General features: G+C 44.8%; 1 long non-coding RNA gene across 1 annotated transcript in view; it reads right to left on the bottom strand.

Moving 5' to 3' along the window:
* The window catches only part of LOC109322398, a 67,946-nt gene extending 56,835 nt beyond the window's left edge, over positions 1 to 11,111 (bottom strand). The window contains exon 1 of the long non-coding RNA XR_002104380.1: positions 11,047 to 11,111. This is a non-coding gene — a long non-coding RNA (uncharacterized LOC109322398). The remainder of the gene's footprint in view (positions 1 to 11,046) is intronic.
* Positions 11,112 to 12,655: the final 1,544 nt, after the last annotated feature.

The following is a 12,655-nucleotide window of genomic DNA, read 5'->3' as shown; positions in this document are numbered from 1 at the left end:
CACTGAAATTAGAAATGCATTATGTAAAATGTGATGATTATTTCCAACATGGGACTAAATTGAATTTAAAAAAAAAGCCTTATTGATCTGGAGCTAATCACAGTTTTGTATGGTACGGATTGGCCCGATCTTCTCCCCATCTACTGAGGTTTGTTTATCCCTGTGTTTAAAATCAGCCAGCAGCCACTCTTTACAACAGCAGATGTTTCTTCTTTTCATGCCAATGTACAGCTTACAGAACGCAAGAGCAGATGCCAGCACAGTTGAGAACTGAATTATCTAACAGCTATTTTAATAGAACTAAAAATTAATATTGATGCTCAATAACAATATATAATCCAATTTTACTACACATTTGGCAATGGAACTCATGTGTCTTGCTGCATCAGGGCACAGTAATGTATCGTTGAATTGAATACCATATAATTAAACAGTATTAAGTTCTAAAACATACTGACAAGAGTCATGGGATTCCAAGTTAAGGGTGTCACTCTTTAATGGTGTTGTTGAGAATAAAAGCACAAAAACATGAGCATGAGAGCTTTAATTTAAACTGAGAGAGATCTTAGAATCATAGAAAAGTAGGGTTGGAAGGGTAGTCTGTATATCATCTAGTTCAGTCCCCTGAATTATCCCTATCAAACCCGTGCTATACAAATCCTTTTCTAACGTATTACTAAAACTACAGTCAAACCTGTCACACATCTACAAGTACCCTAACTTGCTACTGGTAAAGCAGGAGAAAATGGCAGTCAGTCTCCTGCTGCTGCAAGGGCTGTTAAAATATACTCAAGAAATTTAAGGGCAAGGCCATGTCCCCCACTCAAAGAGAAAGGAAATGCCAAACCAATGATAAACATGTTGAACAGTAGTGAGCTCAGGAGAAACCTCTGAGAGACTCCACTTGCAACCTGCTGCCATTCCAGTATGGATCTATTTATAATTACCTTTTGCTTGCAACTACTCAGCCAGTTGTCTATCCATCTTGTAGTCATTTTATCTAGCCCACATTTCTCCAATTTGTTTATGCATGATACACTTTTTTTGATGAAAAAATTCAAAAGGTTCATTTCTGGTCAAATTTCTTTAACATGTTTACAAATATATCCTCATCTGATCAACCTTTGATTAAGCTTTATTTAATCCTCATCCATTCTCATGAAACTGTAACCATTGTTGTTCTCATGGGATAACTTGTTACCCTGCAATTCAACTTTGTTGGTCTCATGGGGTAACTTGTTACCTCACCTGCATGAAAAAAATGGAGCCAGTGACAACAGTATAAATGTACCAAAACCGATTTATTAAATGTATAGATTGTTTGAAAGAGTATATTTATATGATTTAAACCCAAAATATTATTTAACTAGAACTATGAACAAAATTTAAACTTTTTTTAAAGTTTCAAAACTCTAAAATTGAACAATTTGCTAAGTCTGCAGTTCACACTGTTTTCAAACTAACTATTACTTCCAAAAACATTTCCTAACTGTTTTGACTAAATATTACATTCCTCACAAAGCAGCAGTGATGTACTGTGGTGCATACAAGCAAATTGTTTACAATCTTCGCATCATTTCTGGGTTTTGTGGTCATCTGTCCTTGGACAAAAAGCACAACATCCACTTATACATGCAGAAGGTTCTACTGGGGTGTGTTGTGGCAATTTGTAATTTAGGGTAGTTATACCAGACTTGACAGACTTAGGTTACATTTATCCATCGTTCTTTGTTTTATATGTCCATCGATCAGCTGTTCTCCAAGCTCCTGAAAAAGAAGCTCTGTCTTCTTAAATGTGATCTTTGGTTCCAGGTTGCATTATGGCCTAGTGTGGAGGACTAAGTGCAGTGTCAGTGAAAGGACCCAGAGAATGCCGCTTCCGGAGTTGATACCATATAAGGCTAGATGCTCCGAGATCGGAGTGTGACGACGACAGAGAAAAGGAGAGAAAAGGAGAGAGGAAAGAGGGGAGAAAGAGAGAGGAAAGAGAATCCCCAGGGGATCAGTAACTTACCCGAGGATCTCTCATGGTGTCAGCAGGAGGAACGAAGCTCCGGGAGCGAGGGGCGGATCTGGGAGTAGATAAACACCATGGGATGCATATTGCACTGCCAACCTGGAAAGAAAGTAAAGGAAAATGAAAGAGTGAAATTGACCCTTGATTATTCAGCTGTGGAGACAGTGTCTGAGTGCCCACTGAAAGGATCTGAGGCATCAGACACATGCAAAAAAAAAAAGAGGGAATAAACTTATCAGCCAACAAAGTAAAGAGTGAGTATATAGCGGGGTTTGAAGATAAAAACCCATGAAAAGGATAGAAACACAATATGGAAAAATAAGAAAAAGACTTTGTTTATGAATACTAGGTTCCGTTCAGTCAAACTGACAGTAATAGCATAAGAACAGTATATAAATAAAACCAACAAGTTGATAAAGATAAATAAATAAATACAAGTTTTGATCTAAATCAGACTACGATTATCTATACTGTTGAGTGCATGTGAATATACAGAGGAGTGAGAGAGATAACTTACTGATAGTACCCATGAAACCCTAACAGAGACCCAAAAAAACGAAAGAAAGAAAAAAACTTTCTTTTTAAACAACCCTCATGACTAGTGACATCAAAAAAATTGAGCATAGAATAATAACATCCAAGATGTGGCAGGTGGGGAAGTGGGCATACCAATGGGTCACTGGGAGACTATAGAGAGTGGTAAAAGGAGACATCCTAAGCACAACCACCACACCTAGCCAAATGATGAGGCTGGCAATGCCAGCCACATCCAGCATATTGAAAAATAGTGTTTTTGGCCACCTGTTGATTTTCTGTCAGCAGGTGGTCATACGGAGTAAGTGGTCAAAGTTATCCACCCCACCCTTGTTTTTATTGTAGTCACGGATGATGTCTGGCTTTCTTTGCTCTCTGCCCACTGACAGGTCATGGTGCATGCTTGAGAGCAACACCACAAGTTTGGACTTTTTTGGAACATAGGAAACTAGGGTGAGTTCCCCATCAAAAGCAGAAATTGATGAAAAGTTTTCCCTTCTTTGACTTACTTGCATTTTGTTTGGGATATCAGTTTCCAAATTGTACCCACATAGGTCAAGTCCTGCTGTAGCAGTCTTTCTGCCAGGTCAGTACTTGTGAAGAAATTGTCACCCGTAATATTCCTTCCCATCTTGTACTAGGGATGAACCAGTTTTTCAATGACCTGGGTACCAAGATTACCTTGGCATGGGACTTCTGGTTGCTTGCCCAGGTAGATGTCTCCAGACGGGGGCAATGATGTTGCTGCATCACAGCACCACCAAATTTTTAAGCCATATTTAGCAGGCTTGCTGGGCATATACTGTCTGAAGGGACAGTGACCCCTGAATGCAATGAGTTGCTCGTCAACCATCCATGTATTCCTGGAATATACCATTTCCTGAGCTGCTCCATAAATTGTGTTGAAATATCTCTGAAAGCAGCAAGCTTGTCAACAGCTCTCCTTTCCTCATGTGTCAATTTGTTGTCAAATCTCAGGTAGTTGGTGATTTGTCATTTTAAACTCATGATGGCATGGAAGCAAAGATGTCTGGCGCATTGCTCCCACAACTCCTTCAGTGCCTTGTGGACCACCATGGTATAGACCACTTAGAAGTAGGAGTCCAATGTAGGCATTCAGCTCTGTTTCATCCAGCTTTTTCCACTCTATTCTTTTTTCAGGATGGCTATCATTCCATTCCCTCTTTCTGCCTCTCTGTTTGTTTCTTTTATGGTAACAGTCAGGATATCTTGTGAAAGAAACAGGTGGAATGTTTCCACTACTGTGTCTTTATGACTTTCTCTTGTTGGCCCAGCACTTTTGTGGATTATGTCCTTGGCTGTTCCCCAATGATGTATTAGCTATGTACTTTTTCCCCCACACTCTGCCATTCCTTCCTCTAAAGGTGTCATCATCTGCAATGTTTTCTGGGAGTGGTGACAGCGATTCTGCTCCATGTTCTGTTAAAGCTCTCCTCAGTCTTCCGTGGTGGCCCTTGGCTGGTTCTCTTCCCTTTCCTACTGGAAGTGTTGCATCACTTCTACTTGTGGCACCAACTCCTCCTCATCTGAGCTGGATGAAGCTTCCATAGACATATGGTTTTCTTGCTCTGAACAATCTCCCATGTTTGGAACAAAGCCAGCATCCTCACTGCCTCGGGATAAGATTTCATCAGTGGGTGTGTTGCCGTCATCCCTGGTTACCTGTAAAAGACAGGCTTCAGCACTGAATATGCACTGCCTTCTCATTCTGGACTGCAGAAATAAAAGAAAAAAATTATTATTGTGGAATGCATATAAATAAAAATCAAAGACAAGCCTTCCCACCTATGCTGTCACAAAAGCAATAATTTTTGTCCTTCCTATGGCAGCACAGGTAGCACCTTCTCCTCATGAGCACAGAAGCCAAAGACCAGCATCCACCCTTTGCAGGCAAGCCAAATGTGGATACATGCTGTTTGGAAATCACACATGCTGGGGCATATTGAAAGCAGGTAAAAGGAGTATGCAAGGTGTCAAGCCCTTACCGTTGAAGGGGACTCCATAGTGTACATCATATTGCAGTATGATGTTGTTCTATTTCTTCTCTGATGGCCCTTTGCTCCTTGTCCTCACTTCCAACAAAGACAGGGCAAACTAGCGTGTATGTTATGAAATTTGGCAGGTGAGGCAGAGTTTTGCCATGAGAAAAGTGAGCAGAGGTGGATTTGGGTGCGACAAAGGAGTTTTACTTATTTATTTTGGCAAAGGGCAGGGTGTTTTGATGACCTTGCAGCCTGAAAACAAATTGGTTTGCAAAAGGGATTACCATATCTTCTACAAAAGCAGAGTGGAGGATGGCCATTCATCAGTTACCATGTATACTTGAAGGGAACATGAATGAGGTGTGAATGAATGTTGACCTTTCAGATGCATCCACCCAAAGTGGCCAAAACTGTCACTTATACAGAAATCACACTGGGGCAACAAGTTACCCCAATGCATTAACATGGGCTTGGGGTAAATTGTTACTCTATATGGAAAAACACATTCACGCCTGGGGTAACATGTTACCCTCTATAGTTTTTTATCCACAGAGAGAAAACCATTCATGTAAGCTGGTTGTTCTTTGGGGATATTGTGCACTGGGATATTGCACACTGGAACTGCAGTGCACAATATCCCAAAATGAAAAAAAAATAGAATTAATTAACTTTAAGATACTGCACAAAATATGCATCGGGGTAGGAAATTACCCCATGAGAATGTATAAAGTTTAAACAAAGCACAATATTAACCCATAAAACAACAGAACTTTCAGCAAACCTGCTTTCCTGTGAATAGGTGACAGATTTAGGGCATAATATGGCACATGTATGCACACTTATATAACAATTCATAAAAATGTAATGTATAAGCAAAATACATATGGTAAGTATTCAGGTGAAGGTCTTAGGTGATCTTCCTATATTCGCTTTTATTATAGACAGATATAGTAGTGATCCCTGTAGTTACCACTGCCTGACACTGCTTCCTAATTTAGCAGTCCCAGTGTGGTGCCCTTCACCATTTTCATGGCAGTGTGCAGTGGGGTGCCTCTGATTGGCTAAGGGGTCCCAGAAACCCTGAAGCTCCCTGGAGACTGACAGATGGCCTCAAACCAGGGCTTGTTAATGTGACAATGGCTTTCCTGGGCATGATCAGGGGATTAAGCCTATGGAAGCCAGTAATTATCATGTTAGTAATCAGTCTAGGACACAGTGAATGGTATCCATAGACTTGATCAAGCCTGTGGAAGCCATTAACAACTTCCTATACTGCTCGCTAATTTGGCAATTCCCTAATCAAGCCTGGGGAAGCTATTAATTACAGCATTATTATTAAGCAGTCTAGGATGTGGTTAATGGTTTCCCTGGGCTTAATCAGGAGATTGCTGTGTTAGCAACAGTCTAGGATGCAGTCAGTTACTTTCATGGGCTTGATCAGGGGATGGAAGCCATTGACTGCATCCTAGAATGCTTGTTAACACAGCAATTAATGGCTTCTCCAGGCCTGAATAGGGGATCAAGCCCAGGGAAGCTATTAACTGCTGCATTATTATTAAGCAATCTGAGCACCTAATTAATATGCAAAATGAAATATCTTATTGAAATAAAGAAATGGATACCATGAATTATAATGAATACCAACTGTATAAACTTTACTGAAATCAACCATACACACTTTATTAAATAATAGCATCTAAGCACTTAATCAAACTCTAAATTGAAATATCTTATGAAAATAGAACTACACTGGGCACGTCTACACAAGACACTTAACTGTGCAGTAGCACAGTTTACTGTGCAGTAAGTTCATACATCTACACATACACATTCTTACCGTGCAGTAAAAAACCATAATCACAAGCATTTGCAAGTATCAAATTTACTCATGATTAGTTACTGTACAATAACCCATATGTAGACACAACCACAGAGCATATTTACTCCTAGGTCAACCGTGCCACTAGGGGGCTAGCCCCAGGGCTCCAGGCTAGGAATCTCTCCTGCCTCAGGGCAGGGCTGACTCTTTAAAATACCTCAGTGTAACTCTTGATGAGAGACTCCTCTTTCATGAACATCTATGGAATGTTGCTAAAAAAGGAAAGCATGAGTTAACCTCATGCGTAAATCAACAAGGACATCAGTACATCACCACTGGATAGGCTCAAATCTAGAAAATGCTTCTGGAAATATGCCAAGAAGCTCTGTGATGATAATAAATACAACTTGCCACAGAAATACTTTGTCAGCAACCCTACAATTCCCCAGACAGGATTTGAACTACCAAGGAAGATTTGATCCTCCCTGAATTGCAGCCAGATACTACATGGAAAATGTGGACAACATTCCATAAATGGAGAATCATAGAGAGTCTGGGTTGCAACTGTGGTGCAATTTTTCAGATGCTGCAACACAGTATGAATACTTGCCCAATTAGATTATTTAATAGAAATCTAAAATCAATCAATGCAGCTACCCCTTAAGCAGTCAAATGGTTATCAAATATGCATATGAATCTATGAATATTGTAATCCTAAAATGTCTTATGAAAAAAAGGAGGCCTTGAGAAGCCTTCAGGCATTTTGAGCCCTGGGGCACCAGAAGGCACACTTGGGCAAATCCAGGCCCTATGAACCTAAAAGAAGGATTTTATTGGGCAGGCCATGGTCCATTGCCAGGTGCGGAGGTGCACCTGGGGCACCAACGCCATCAGCAGCAGCAGGGCATAGTGGGTTAAGTACCCCTCGTTCCACACAAACAGCTCCTTGTGCACCACCTGGGGCACACACAGCAGAGGTGACACAGGGGGCTGGCTTTAGGGCACCTCTTGTGGGGAGATGCCCCCTGTGGGGAGGGCAGGAGTGCAGGCAGTTCCTCATCCCAATTGTCTGGGAGCCCTCCCCCCGCACTCCCCCAAGCCTGGACACTGTGGGCTGGGTGGAAGCACAGGAGACAGATTGGCTTACAGTATGCAGAGGATGTGGCATGTTAAGACAGGTGGTAAGCAGAGGATGTGGCCCACCACCACAGGTGGCAAGTGGCAGGTGGAAGACATGACCCATGAAGATGCATGGGACTGGGCAGATCAGGAGTTCTAGATGCAGCTCCTGGTCCTGGAGCATGAGTGGATGGAAGTGCTGTGGAAACAGACTGTGGTCCTAGATGAAGGCCATGGATGATGGTTACCGGGTGCTGGTGGTCACCTTTATGCCATCCATTGCCCGGCCTCTGACCCTAGAACTGCATGTCCCCCAATAGCCACCCAGCAGCAGGCCTCCACTTGGGCCTGGAAGGAGGTTCTGTGCCCTCTCCAGGAGCCCTAACCCTGGACCCCACTCCATTTTGGGTTCCCCCCTGCTTGGGTCCAGGCTTGCTACTTGCCCCAGCTCCATGCAGGCACAGAGCCAGAGCTGCTTGCAGCAGGGCCAGGTCTGCATACCAACCCTGCTGGCTCTGTATACCAACTGCTGGATGGGGAGCTGCCCAAATCAGGAGATCACCAGCCACTGTCACCCCTGCTCACCTCAGCATGCACACCCATGGGGGAAAAGACAGAGGTAAGGTGCTGGCTGCCTGTCCCTGGATTCTGTCCCCTAGGTGCTGCCATCCCATGACTCCCCCCCACACACATGCTGCATGCGTCCCCTACACCACACAATCCCCATGACTCCCCCCCCCCACACACACACACACCCTGGGATGGCAGACAAAAGACATTCTACATAATTTTCATGAGGAAGAAGGTTTTTTATTTTCAGGAGTGGTGTGGGTGGTGGAGGGGATCTGTTTATGGGGGAGGGAGGGGCTGGGGGTCTCTGGGGAATAAAAATTTGTTATTATGAGATGGGTCTACAGTAAGCATGGTGCTGGGGGTTGGCAGGGTGGGGTGGGGCAGGTCTGTGGCAATGGTGCAGGTAAGCTAGAGTGGGGAGCGCTAGAGGAGGTGATCAGCCAGTGCCTACTGCATATGATGCCCAGGTCCAAATGGCTCTCCTGGGGCCTTCGTGGGGGTGGGGGTGGAGGTGATGGAGCACTGCTGCCACTGCCATGCCTCCTCTCCCCTGGCCTCATGGAAGAGCTCCCCTTGGGCCTCAAAGATATCCTGTAGCACACAGGCTGTGACAATGACCCAGGGAGGTTGTCCTCTTCAAACTCGAGGCAAGTGGTGAGGGTCCACCAGTGTCCCTTGAGACAGTGAAAACTACACTCCACCAGGGTGTGGGTCCAGCCCAGGCACTGGTTAAAGTGGGCCAGGCAGGGGTCCAGCTAGCCAGTAGAGGTCTTCATAAGCCAGGGCAGGAGTAGGTAGGCAGGGTCACCAATAAGAAGGTATGGGACCACCACAGTACCCAGCTGCATGTCTGACACCCCCAATGTGAAGCAGCTGCTCTGCAGCAGGCCTGACAGGGAAAACTTATGAAATATACAGGCATCATGGGCAGTGCTAACCCAGGCAGCATGAAGGTGACATGGTGGTCCACAATGGCCTGAAGCATCATGGAGTGAAGCCCCTCTGGCTATAGTAGGGGTTGTCACCATGGGGCAAGTGATGGGGCTGTGGGTCCTGTCCAGGGCCTTAATGCACTGGGGGAATCCCAAGGCACAGAATACCACTACCACTCACCAGATAAGTGGCTGATGTACTGCAGGCTGGCAGGCATGGCCAATTTCAGCAGGGCAAGGGCCGAGCAGGTGTCTGTGGGAAGAGGCAGCTGCATGCTGCTGTTCTGCTGCTCCAGGTGTGGCTGAAGCCACTCTAGGAGATCCTGGAAGGTGACCCAGGTCATCCCTAAGGCCTCTGGCTACTGTTCATCATTCCAGGTCTGCTGGATGATGTGCAGGCACTAGTCCTGGCTGGCCCAGTGGGCCCAGAGGTGCTGGGGCTGAAGGCCCAGGAGAGTGACAGCAGCCCCAGTGGTGGCATCCTGGAATATGTCATTGGTGTCCCTGATGGAGTCTGACCAGGAGGCTTGGGTTGAGGTGGCAGGTGCACAGTGGCTGTCCTGGGAAGGCACAGTATGGCTGGGCAGGAGGTTACCATACATGGCGGAGCCAGGAGGGTTGAAAATGGCCATGGACCAGCAGGTTGGTGAAGCAGGTCATCAGGGCCAGCACAGTGGCCAGCAGGAGTGCCTGTCAATGGTCATCACTGCCAGGGGCAGGGGGAGGGACAGGGCCAGGGGCAGCCATGATGTAGGGAGGCAGAGATGACCAGGAGAGCTTTGCCACATCCTGTCCATGCCCTGCTCATGCTGATCCTGGCCAGAGAAGTGGCTGGTCAGAGAGCAGCCAATAAATCTCACTTTTGAAGATGGCTGCCAGACACTGGCAGCTGGAGCCAGAACCTTTTACTGCCATAACTAGTAAATTTACTTCCACTACCCCACATGTGTAGATGCCCACCTGGAACCATTTACTTGTGAGTAATTTACTCATAAGTAAGTTGGTGCCACAGCTTCCTGCCTTTTTCTGTTTGCAGCTCCCTTTTTTTTGTTTTTTTGGACTTGCTTGACAATTTTGTGCCTTTTTGTGGTCCCTGCACTTTTTCACAGGGACAAGGTTTTCATGGGGTTCTGTGAAAATCATGAAATCATGAATTTGGTAGGTCCCTAATTATAAGACAATTGTTTTTAGTTGCTCATAATTTTTCCAATTTCACTCAAATTTCAGAGTGAAATTTCCATGCTAGGTGTTGGCTTTATATTAAATGCAATTGGATATTTTCAGCAAAAATGATTTCTCCATTTCTGAGAATGAGGTTAGAAAATAAAACATCCTTTGCTCATAGTAAAATTTTGAAAATGTAGAGCCATTTCCTTGAGGATACCTCTGCTTTGAGACAAGAACTTGAAATCCACCTTAGTGTCAGGAATGGGTCCTTGCCAGCTCTAGGGAGAAAATTAAAAATGCCAAAATCCATATCTGGCCAAGTTATAAACCTTTAAAAATAACTCAGTTCACAAGAGCTCCAGACCTGAGGGAGTAATTGTCACAGGAAGTAATAAACAGAGACAAAGTGTTCAAGGAGGGAGGAGGAAGTGGGAAGAGTGAGGAACCTGGAACCATGGAATCAGATGAGAAAGAGATTGAATGAAGAATTAGAAGGTGACTGATACTGTAGTTTAGGTGGAGAAGACAAGAACAGGAACAGTCAAGAAGGAGTGGGACAGGCACAGAAAGAGTCAGATTTGGAGATTATTCAGGACAGAAAAATATTCTATTTCTAAAGAACATTCTCCTCCAGTATAACTGCAGATTCCTTGTTTCACCCTTTCTCACAGATGTCAGCATAACATACTGACAGGGCATGTATTATTTCCCTCTAATGAGTGGTCTCCACAAAGGAAGACAATCTACCACTGTTACAAGTGATTCTGTAAGCTCAGGTGGTAGACATTAGGATATAAAGCTTTCATCCCATCTATAAAACCTTGTACATATCAATACAAGGTATTCATAGCTGTAACTTGCTATGATTCTATGAATGTTTACCTTGTTTTGTTTTTCACTTTTGTTTGGTTTCCAGTTTGCTTCTTATAAAACCTGGGGAATGACAGCCAAAACAGTCAAAAACTTATGTAAAAATACTAAAGATGCAAAGTCAAGCACTGAATATTTAAGGAATGCCAGAATTGATGTTGTCTGCATAAACCTGATTCAGTCCTCTACATACATATTCATGGCATAGTCATTAATTACAACATCATGCAGAGAGGATCCCTTCTACATTTGGGACTCATCTACACTAGAAGCTTTACTACACATTAGACTAAACTAATGCACAGTAAAGCATCACCATCTACATGTATGTGACACTTACTGCACATTAGATTAATATAATGTGCCATATACTAGCACTGACGGAGACAATTACTAGAAAATGTCACATTAGTTTAATGTACCATAAAGCACATGTAGACATTGGCTGGGAGCAATTTGCTCCTCATTAGCCCAGGTACCAGGGGGCTACAGCTACTGAGCTCCAGGGTGTGGGTGGAGATGTACTGGAGTTGGGGACAGCTCCCTACTGTATGGAGTTCAGGACTGCAGCCCAGCTTACCAGCACTAGCTTGGGGCCTCTGTGCCTCTGAGTCACTCTGCTCCCCAAGGCCAAAGAGAGGGCAGCAATGAGTTGAGATCCCCCAGCCCACACCCCAGCTCCTGCCCAGTGCTGGGGGAGGCAGAAGCTGAGCAATGCCAGGACCAGAGGAATCCACATATCCCCACTGACAGAGAAAGGTGGGGTGCCTGGGGTGTGCCAAATGGGGACCTGCCAGCCCGATATGTCTTTCTTAAGGCTCCAATCACACCAGCACCACCATGGATGGGGCTCAAGAGTCTCTGCCTTGCTCCCTCCCAAGGCTGGGACAACAGAGCCAGGCTGGGGCTGTGGGTTAGCTCAGCCTAGTGCTCAAGCCCTGGCTCCCAGGGAGGGGAAGGCTGTGGGCTCTGTACTACAGAGCAGCCACTCCGAGCTCCCTGCCACAGCCATGAGGGCAGGGGTTAGAGACATCCAGGGGCATGGTGCTGCAAGTACACTTCAGAAAATTCAGGTGCACTAATTGCACATATAGATACACCCTTGGTGGATTAGATTGCTTGAGAGATGAATCAAGGTATAACAGCAGAGAGTCTGATGCCTGTAGTATCATCCTTACTTTGCTTGTTGGAGAAATTGGCAGTTGTGAAATGAATGAGATATGGGATTGTAGAGAGAGAAAAGAATCTTTTACGATTACAGACCCTCATTCTCCTGTGAGGGCAATACTGTAGTGTGCAGACAACCAAGGGCATTTTTGGAGAGTGTTGGGACAACTTCCTGGTGTAAGTGATGGAGCAGCCAACTGGGGGCCTCACTTCTCTTGACCTCCTGCTTGCAAGCAGTGAAGAATTGGTGAGAAACGTACTAGTAAATGGTAAGCAGCAGCAACCATGAGATGATTGAGTTCAGGATCCCAAGGAAAGAAGGATGGAGAGCAGCAGAGTAAGGACTCTAGACTTCAGAAAAGCAGACTTTGACTTGCTTGGGGAATTCATGGGAATTTCAGGCTCTGGGGCCCGGGAGCATGGCCACCTCCCCTTGCGGGGTCTGCTCCCTACT

This window comes from Crocodylus porosus, unplaced genomic scaffold, assembly GCF_001723895.1.
Source record: "Crocodylus porosus isolate Cpor-Errol unplaced genomic scaffold, CroPor_comp1, whole genome shotgun sequence".
NCBI lineage: Eukaryota > Metazoa > Chordata > Crocodylia > Crocodylidae > Crocodylus > Crocodylus porosus.
This window is presented reverse-complemented; position numbering and strand designations above follow the sequence as displayed.